Raw genomic sequence first — 10,411 nt, forward strand, 5'->3', positions numbered from 1 at the left:
GTAGGTAGACAATAAGAGTCCCCACCTAACTGCTCCAGMAGGGTTTTTGTTGGGAATAAGCCCTGCCAGCACAGGAGCTCTCTGGACCTGCTGATGTTGGCACTCAGCAAGCCCCAGAGCCATCAAAAACAGATGGCCAAAGGGAAGCTGCTACCGAGTTGATGTTCAGAAGCAACAGCAGAACTTCCCTGGCTTAAGTGTTCATCCAGTGCTGGCCTCCCTGGGCATGAGTATGACTTTGCATCAGCCTGGTTCACATAGCAATGAGGTCAACATCATGGCAGTTCAGTGCAGGGTCGTGTTAAATACAACCAGCAAGTGTGGTTCCTACTGAGAGGAGTTGAGGAGCCACCTGGCTCCCCAGCAGTCTGTCTTCCAGCACTGCATCATGGAAGATGATCAGTCTTGATCCACCTTAATACACAAACGTTTTTAACCAGCTAATCACRAACTCCCAGCATGACCCTGGGACCAGGATGCTCATGCTGGTTAAAGAGAGAGGACAGGAACAGAAAGGCCAGTTAATCTCTGAAACAGAGAACTGTAAAATAGCAGAGACTCCAGAAAGATGTTGAAAAAAGCAAAAAGATCAGAGGAGASTCACAAGAGTGACTATAGGATTAGGAAAACATGCTTCAGGGTTAGAGGCCAAAGGTCTATTAATTCAAGGAAGACAGAGGATGAARTCTGATGAAGACAAAGTTGATTTTCTTGTAGTTAATTGATATGTCCTTAAACATCTGTGCCCCATGAAAGTCAATTAGATTACATCTGGGTCTATATTGTATGAATCCAGAAGTGGTAACACTCGGTCAGAATCACAGAAAATGAATCATTTTCTCTGAACTCCCTGCCACTGATGAAATACTTTGTTACTCTTGGATCAATCCAATTACCAAACTGGGAGATAGCAATCTCCCAAATGCCTCTACCTGCAGTTCTACTTACAGCCAATCAAACATGGTTTCCTTTAGCTGCACATCATGCTCTGCCAGTGAAGATATTTATGGCACAATATAGCATCCGTGACACTGAATTTTGTTGAACGAAATGGGGTAATTTGAGATTGAGTTTTGAATAGCAGCARGGGTGCTGAGCAGAGAACAGCTTTTCACTCCTTAACACGACACAACCACCAAGAAGCACCCAATGAGAAAACTGGGCAGCAAATAAAGTAATTCCTTTTGCAAGTCAAGCCTTTGCAACTCACGGCCATAGGATGTCATGGAAGCTGRAAAAGAAAACTCCCAAGCCCTTTGAGAGGATGCCATGCTAACACCATGCCGAAGGAAGCCCCAGAAGCACATTACTATACTCTTTCCTCACATCTTGACTATTGGCCACTATTTGCCACACCGATCTTTGGTCTGACCCAGCACAGCCATAATCCCTTAACACGATATGTAGGGTTACTGTCACAAATTACCGAGTCATTTAATATAAATGCATGTATATAAGCCATCACATTTTATCCAGTCATTGTTATATTGAGCTTATACATGACTGAAGAATAATTAGGCTTTGGTTAAAGCACACTTTGGAGGCAGATTTTCACTTGTGCTGAAGACATCAATGGAGACCACCAATTATCCCAGTTGTTAACCACCTCCACCTATTAAAAAAGGCCTAATTTAGTTTTTTTTTTTTTTTTGAATTTTTAGTGGTTCAGCTCCCAATTATAGGTTCTCTCTCTCTCCATTTTTACTATATTAAAAAGACTTTACAAGCCCATATATCCTCACCAGGAAGTCACTTATGGATTATCAAGTCACATTAATTTCCCATTTTGATTGGCTACACAGATTGGGTTATTAAGGTCTCTTACTACAATTATTAATTCTTTTCCCTCAGCCCCAAGGCCATCCTGTGAATTCCCCCCACACACTATTTTTTCAATAATCTTTCAGAAAAGAACAGAGTCATCAGAACTAAGCACTCTATTCTAACATCAGCCTAACAAATGCCTTTTTTGAAGAGTGAATTTCAATGAGGGAACTGCTGGTGCAGGAAAACAAGCCTGTGTTTACAGAACACTGCTTTGGGGAGCTTTAATTCCTGTGGAATCACACAAATCTAGCAGTCCGAAGGGTAACAAAAACAACCTGATCTTCCCTGTGAGGAATTGCCCAATACACAAGCCACCTAGTCTAATTTTTGAAGCCTACAAAAATGCCAGAATGGCAGCTTTTTTTCAAGTGTGCTGAAGTTACAAACTGTCTCTCAAAAGAGGTATTAGCATTGGCAAAAAACCATTTATAAAGCAGAACTTTGATAGTACAAGTGTAGGCTTTACAAGAAAGAAATAACATCATAGCTTTGTTATAAWATGAAATAGTTTTCAGTTTCATCTAAAACTAGATTTGAGATTTTGAGGCAGTATTRCAGCCAATATTGTGATGGCTTTTATTTTCATGTTTCAAGAGCATTACCTTAACAGGTAATTTTTCTTTGGGTCTACTCTTCCCTGGACAATATTTTTCAAGACAGGATTATTTGTATTTTTAAATCAGTAAAAGACTGTACACAGTCAACAATTCATCAGYGGGTTTATACAACACACTCTAAGTAAATATCGAAAAATCAAATGCAGTTTTGCAAATGGCTGTCAAACTAGATTCTAGTTAATGTTATCCCAGAGAATAATGTAAAATACTGAATTTTCTTATTTACAAAAAAATCTTCATTTGGGTCCTTTAAAACATTCATCCRTTGCAGTAATCCTCTAGGGAGAAGGCATGCAAGTGTCTTCAGATATTTTAGGAACACAGTCCCTAATATTAATGGAATATTGAGGATCRGCAACCAAACAATTGCTTCAACACATTTCCAAGGTTATCTGAAGCAAAGTGTTTAAGTTTACATATCTCTAATAGAAAGGACTGAATGCAGCTCAGTTATACAGAATCACTTGAGGTTGAAAGGAGCCTCTGGAGATCTAGTCCAGCCCCTTTGCTCAATCAGGGTCACCTAGAGCACATTGCCCAGAACCACATCCAGGTGGGTATGATGCCTAGCTCAATGGTATAGCCAGTTTTAAACTTAAATGGCACTTGCACATTTCCCATTCAAGAAATGTAGGAGTTGCCCCTTTTCAGATGCATTTCAAAAGTCGAGTTCATCCATGCCAGTGCCACTCCCTTCCAAGGGACTGCTCAGGACCATAGCACGCAGTGGGAGGAGAGACTTTGCAAAAAAAACTCCTGGAAGGGTAACATTTAAGGAGAACTTCTCACCTAAGGCAGCCACTAGCAAACAGATGCTTCTGTGCATGGCTTTTACCTAATAACAAAACTCTTCGCATATATTACATGGGGACCTATGCATTTAACTCTACACAGAGCTATTCTGAGTACTATTGCAGCAAGAAGATAAATCCAGACAAGCATTAGACCGTGCATTTTGTCATGGATCTTACATTCTGAATTTCAAATCCCCTAGGGATTAGGGTCTGATACGAAAACTACTAGAACACCACGGGAAATTGGTCATGTATAAAACCCAATATACATCTTTCCAGGAGAGTGGGGAAGACRGAGCAAGTATACAGCTTATTAATTGGAAGGAAAGATTAATTTCAGAAAGAAAGGAGATTGGAGCTATAAAGGCACTTAGACATTCTTGACATAAAACCCAGCCTAAAAGCAAGGCACTCCTGGAATGGAAGTCAGATGCTGCATTAAATCCCTCAATTCTCCAGCATTTGCAGGTGCCTGAACACCACATGGACAGCTCCAAATCCAAGAGGGGATTTTCAGCTGGGAGATGCTCATGTCATCCCAGAAAACAAACAGAAGACRACACACAGAAGAACAGTCTTTCACTCAGCCTTAGATGGCTAATGCTGGGCTACATGTAGGCATCTCTTCCAAATGGAGATTCGCAGCAGAAATCCTCTGTACTTCAACATCTAAATCACCGTACTGAGGTGCAGACAACTGGCTCAGTGCTCTCTTCACAGAGACAGTAATTTTCAGAAAGCAGATTAGAGGAAAAAAAAGTTTCTTTTCAAATAAGTGGCTTTCCAGCTTGAGTCTATAATAAGGCTCAGACTCAGTTCAYCAAAGGCTTCAGAAATTCAGTGTTTCTTCCAATTATGTGTCACTGGATTCAATGGACTGAGTTTCAGGCCTTTAGTTCTTCGCTACCAGAAAGTCTCAATTCTTGCATTACTCTTAACTGGCAAGACATTATAATCTTGGAGAACTTGTTATATCGTTGGAAAGGTAGTTAGAAAGCCAGCAGCTAACTAGTAAAATTGGAGTTTGGTGCATATGTGAGAAACATCTGAATGCCTCCAAAAACTTGATTGCCAGGTTTTAGATAATGGACAAAGCTTGAGGGTAGCCCTCAGCACAGAGCAAAATATCACATTTCATTGCCCCAAATGTCAAGGTGCATTTAAGATAAATATGTATATATACACATATATCTCCACTATCCATGTATGCCAGATTGCAGTATGGAAGATCATAAAGCTACTAGTGACTGAAAGCACCTATTTCAAACAGAAACTTTTCTTAGTATCAGTTCCTATATGAAATCAAATGTTATTACATAGAAGAATTCTAAAAGTATTTTATTTTTCTTAAAAAGGAAGAATATAGATAAATGGTAGATTTTTTGCTACTTGATTTAATGGACTATTTCTTCCTTAGTAATGGAAACCAATGCATCCCCACTGAATGTGAACACAAAAGCATTTGCAGTATCTGTATGCTCTAACTTCCCCATTTAGCTATGTAAATAGGATCTGAATGTGCATGCCTTGCACACAAATGTGTTTATATATGTAGCTTCTGCATAAGTAAATTTTGTGCTTACATTAATACATATTTCCAGGATACACAAAAATATTCATCTGAGAGCAAACTTACATGAATGAGAAATATCCCTCTTTTATTCTTTAAAATGTAGTTTGTTGTAAACGTGGGAGAACGATGCATAATAGATGTTTTATTAAGCATYCATACTCTAGCTATGACTAAACCTACCTGGGAACAAATTCAGAGCACCCCAGCACTTTTGTTACAACTCATACAGATATGCATCTGCTAGGAATTGCTGCTGAATTAATAAAACATGCAAGAGCTCTACAGAATGTCCAGTATTAACTGAAGCACTCAGTAGCTCATTAATTCCAAGTATAATGGGCTTTTGATTAGTCAGGTAGTTAAGCATCTATTCCCAGGTGTCCACATCTGATTGCGGTTAGCCCCTCATCAGGTGCTGCAGTCATACCTGCAGAGCATGAATYGCTGGTGCATCATCCATCTAAGAAAAGCATGTTAAAGTAATCCTGGAGCATCACGTTATCCATTGGGAAACTACTCTACAGTAAGATTAAACTCATAAATGACCAATTGATTAGAATTGCAGACAAATAACTTCTTGTTAAATCCAGGCCAGCCTTTTATTTTCCAATGTATTACCAATCTGTTTGCTAAGATCCAACTGTGCAGCTAGAAGAGTGTGAAGAGGACAGCCTGTCTGCCCTGAAGTGCAACCAGTGCAGAGATGCCTGCCTATGCTCACGGAAAGGCCAATACCAATGGGTCTTGGTTTTGGGGGGTTCTTTTAACTTCTCTCATGAGGCATTGCTCTCTTCCCCATCACATTTATGTAACAAGTGTCCTACTTTCACACTTGCAAATTACTTGGAAGTGAGACTTTCCAGTCTGATGTCCTGATCCTCTAGAACTGTTTTTTCAAATTCATTCCCTGATCCTAAATTATATGAAAAATTATCTACTATGATTACCTGCAACATTTAATATTTGAATTTCTATAAACTGGACACATTGTACCCAGATTAATGATTTATTCTACTCATTTTATGAGTTTCCTCTAATATTTTTATTGAGGCACTAGAGTTGAGACCATTTTCCCCCTGAAGAGAAAGGCTCCAATACAGGAAATTCTCAAAGCTCCTTCATCTGAACAGGATACAGAAAATTAACCTGATTTTCTGCTATAGCATTACCATCTGAAAGCATTCTTATATCATGAGCACTGCTACTAGACTTGAGGCAGGTTTATGGTTTCTGAAAAATGCTTTGTGTATTTGAAAAAATGTTGATAGTTGCACTTCTTGCAGAGGACAATTTCTTCCTTTATGAGGAAGTTGTACAAGTTTTCCACCACACGCCTCTCCTTTCACTGATTATAAAGAAAAGCTAGAAACCTAACTTCAGATTCCTAAAGTCTTTTCCAGTACACAGTACACATTTGCTGTAGACCTCTAATGGGATATCTTTAAAAACATCCATTGTACCTGCAAGTGTTTTATCCTTTTAGCCATTTCTCCCACTTCTTTTTACACGTCCTTTCCATACATGCAAATATCACAAGGTGCTGACCCTGAAGGTGTTCTGATCATTACTAGAAAGAGCCTCTTTAATGCATCTTGGACCAGCTCCTGTGCACACCTCAGCCTTGGCTAGGAGTTGCTTCCTGCCTGGTGGGTTCTCTAACAGACCATTTAATCTTGATCTGGCCACCTGTTTGCTGTGTCCTGCTTTACCTGCTCAGGCATTTGGTTGATATTTTAGTAATTTATCTGCCTCAGTCCTGTTTTCTCTCTAGGATACAAAGTGTTCACAGTTTCACCTTTACAGGATGTATCATGCAAAAGCCACAAGCTCTTCCAGACCTGTCACCTGCCACTGCTCTCCATTCCAKTCTTCTGAGAACTCCCATATGAACTTGTGGGGTTTGTGTGCTGTCTCGTTTAAGTTTAGCCTTCCCTTCCTGCAGAGGCTCCATCTGTTCCAAAACTTCCCTTCATGCTTATTAAACCCTTCTTCACAATGCTATTTTCTCAGCTTTGCCTGACCCTGGACCTGAACTGCCACATTAATCAGAGAGGAAGAAGGAAATGGCATAATCCTGGATGGAATGGGAACATTTCAGAAAATATTACCATTGCAATCCAAGTGTGTATAATCCAACCTAACAGTTTATGTTTTCCCAAGATCAATCTCCTACTCCCCGACATTTTCAGCACACATACATTTAACTCCCATCACTGTGATCCATAGCTGTTTCCCCAAAGGGCCTCTGCACCAAGCTGTCAAGCCATTGGCATTATAAATTCAGTTACCCAGCACTTGAAAATCTTTTCCTAGCACTGTACTTCTGCCTCTTTTTTATCAGTCTGGGATCATCAGTGCCAGGGCATACACAGCCATCATCCAACTTTTCTCCTGAGATATTTCTCTTTAGCAGCCAAGGGGTAGCTGACCTGAAGATGGGACTAGACTATGAAATTTTCACATCTCAGCATGCTTGAGCTCCTGCAGCTTGGACACCATAGGGCTAAGAGGCAGGATTTGTCTCCAAGGACCCRTTTCTACCTGCATACATGAGTACAGAGATACCAGTCGCCTACAGGGCGGATAATCACATGCAAAGTCAGTGCGCTAAGTGGAGAAGCTTTCATCTTCCTTCTACATTTCTACCTTTTAGGGTTGGGGGTGGGGTCGTGCCAGTCTGACAAAATTGTGAGCATTTTTAATCATTAATTTGCAAAGAGTTAGGCAGTTAACAAGTAGTTAAGATCCTGTAGAAAATTTTCTACAGATAGGGATGCATGACACATACACTGACCTTGCTGGCTCTCTCCTGCTGGAGCTCAGTTTGAGCTCTGGGTCTTGTGTTTGTTATACACTTGCACCCAGGGCTGGGTCTTTGTCACATCTTCTCCCCAGAGGGACCCTCAGATCTGGGCTGTCTGTGCAGCTGCTTGCTGCAAGGGGCTCTGCTTTCAGAAGGTTTTGAATACTGTAAGTAGTAGTCAATTGTATAGTGATAATACAATTCTTCTCCAACTGTTAGACATGAGCAATAATACCTTTTCCCAATACTCATCTCACTTGTTTACCATATGTTACATTTTAGTGAAAACAACTTCATGCTATTTTCATGACAATTTAAACACTCTGCCTCGATTTTGCTAGGAGGGTGAAGTACATTGCACCAAATGCTGTGAAAGTAACCAATTCCTTTGGTTTGTTGGTCAAACCAACATCAAGGGCAGAGGGGTATACTCTAGGTTAAATAAAACATTTTGTTTCGAGGGTCAATAAAAGCAGAAAATTCAGCAGAAGGAATTACTTTAAAAGTGTCATCTGAGTTCAAACCTCTTCTCTATTTGATCAGTTCAGAAGATCTAACTGAGCCAAACTCTCCTTTCAAATGTATTCTCACAATAAGACACGAACAACATGTTCTGAACTATTTCTTTATCCCTTTCTCCTGACATCTTCTGTTCAATACCATCTGGAGCTGTGACCTGCATTGCCTCATTCCAGATGATTGCCTTCACCCAGTCTAGGAATTACTCATCCTTCTTTACAACCTTAGTGAACAGTTGCTTAGTTATATGAAGTAGAACAAAATAAATCAGTATTTCAATCAGTAGAACAAAATAAATAGTGCTCTATTATGTAGAGCACTTATGCAGAGCATATTCCTGTGAAAGAGAGATCTTGGCTCAAAGAACTAGAGATCCAAAACAGGGCTTTGAGCATCCTGGATGAATATCAAAGCCACTGAAAGACAGGWTAGGAGGAAGGAGACAAATCATACATGTTTTGAGAGTGGCAATTACAATTCACAGTGCCTGAAAACTTCTGGCTAACTTGAGCAGATCTATTTACAGGACCAGCATTTAAAGCTTCTTTGTCCTTCTAAGCACCATGGACGCTCCTGATGCCATTTGCACTGTTGTAAGAATTTTGACCCTGGTAGGTGCTGTACACAGGAGATGCCCACGTGATGGCCACATCCGTTCTATAAGCCATTTCCAGACTGCCCTGCTCCCCACTGATGCCATGAAGCCATAGCTAGCCTCAAGGCAACAGGATGAGCCCCTCAGCTGGCTTCATGAACTGATACCTCTCAACATCCTCCAGCAGAGGAGATCCACGCCTCCCCTTCAAATGTGTCCTTTATGTTAAATTACAAACATAACTAAAAGCCACCACCTATACATGACATTCTTTCCTCCTCTCCTAGATCTCCAGCAGTAAGAGATGTCCACCCAGGAGGCCATGGTCCACAGAGGTGCTGAGGGATAAACAGAGCAATAAAAAGAGTGCCGGGCATGATGAGAATTGAAGCCAAATTCTCAGGTTTGTGCAGAAAGAAACACAACTAGAGTCAGTTAAATAAGAAAACTAGAAAAAGATAAGAGAAATCACATATCAGACGACCTTTGCTCTCAAGTACTTTAATTCTGGAGCGCTAAACATTCTTGGGCCAGCAAGTACACCAAATTTGCAGACAAGACTTGAAGTGTCTGAGATTTAGATACTCAAGCTTTCAAAGTTTGACTGTAGCAGAATTAGATTTAGAAGCTATAGAAAATAACTCACGATGGAAGAAAAAATGCATAGATATTTTAATTCTTACAGTTCACATAGAATTAGCCATTATGGCCTAGGTCTGAGTGTTCACACTCAGRCTGCATGAAAGTAATGCTTCACTCTCCTCCGATGATTAGCACCCTCAGGTCATATATTTAATATCATGATAGCACTAGTGATCATGTTGCTATTTCCACAGCTGGAGAGATAACGTGAATGTATAGCTTTGTGAGTAGTAGAATTTGTAATATCTTACAGTTTGAGTGAAATCAGCCAGTATATTAGAAACTTTTCTGGATGTGGAAGCAGGAGAAGATAAAAAAAAGCATCCTGAGCTCTGTTCACATGAATTTTATACACGTTTTCCTCTTTTCCTATGAAAACAATCTCATACAATTTCCTGAATATATCTGCTTCATATTTGTACCTAGGACCAACAGTTATTTTAATTCATTCATGTACTAGACTTGAATTTTTCATAAAGAAATTAGATATTGACTTAAAATTTAGAATTTCAAATCTCTTCACAATTATTCAAGGAATTAAGAGGGTCAGGCCGGATTTGTTTATTACAGAAGATTCAGAAAGCACTTTAACACCTTCCCAGAAAGCATCAAAAATAAAGAGAAAATGAAATATCCTAGTAGGATTATTTGTTTCACACTCAGACATGAATATTTGAAGGGCATATGTTGTTTATATGCACTTTAAATTGAAATATTAATGCTTCAAAATGAAGTGTGAGAGATGCCAGACCTCTCATACTTGGTATATAAGATCAGGCCCTAGTTTGTCAGAGATTTAGGTAGACTCTCACTCAAGAAGATGCTGTAAGCAGGAAGGAGGTTCAGCACAGAGCCCATTCCTCAGCCAAAGTGATACGGGCAAGCTGAACATCCACAGCAGAGTAAGAAAAATCAATTATATCCTTTTCCCTTCCACCTCAGCCCATGGAGGCTATTTCACACACACGTCCTACACAAGCATTAGCATCAACATTCTGGACTCTCACATACTAAAGGCATTTTATGAATAAAAGCAGCCTC

The sequence above is a fragment of the Rhea americana genome, unplaced genomic scaffold (assembly GCF_003343005.1).
Source record: "Rhea americana isolate MKP2758 unplaced genomic scaffold, rheAme1 scaffold_131, whole genome shotgun sequence".
NCBI lineage: Eukaryota > Metazoa > Chordata > Aves > Rheiformes > Rheidae > Rhea > Rhea americana.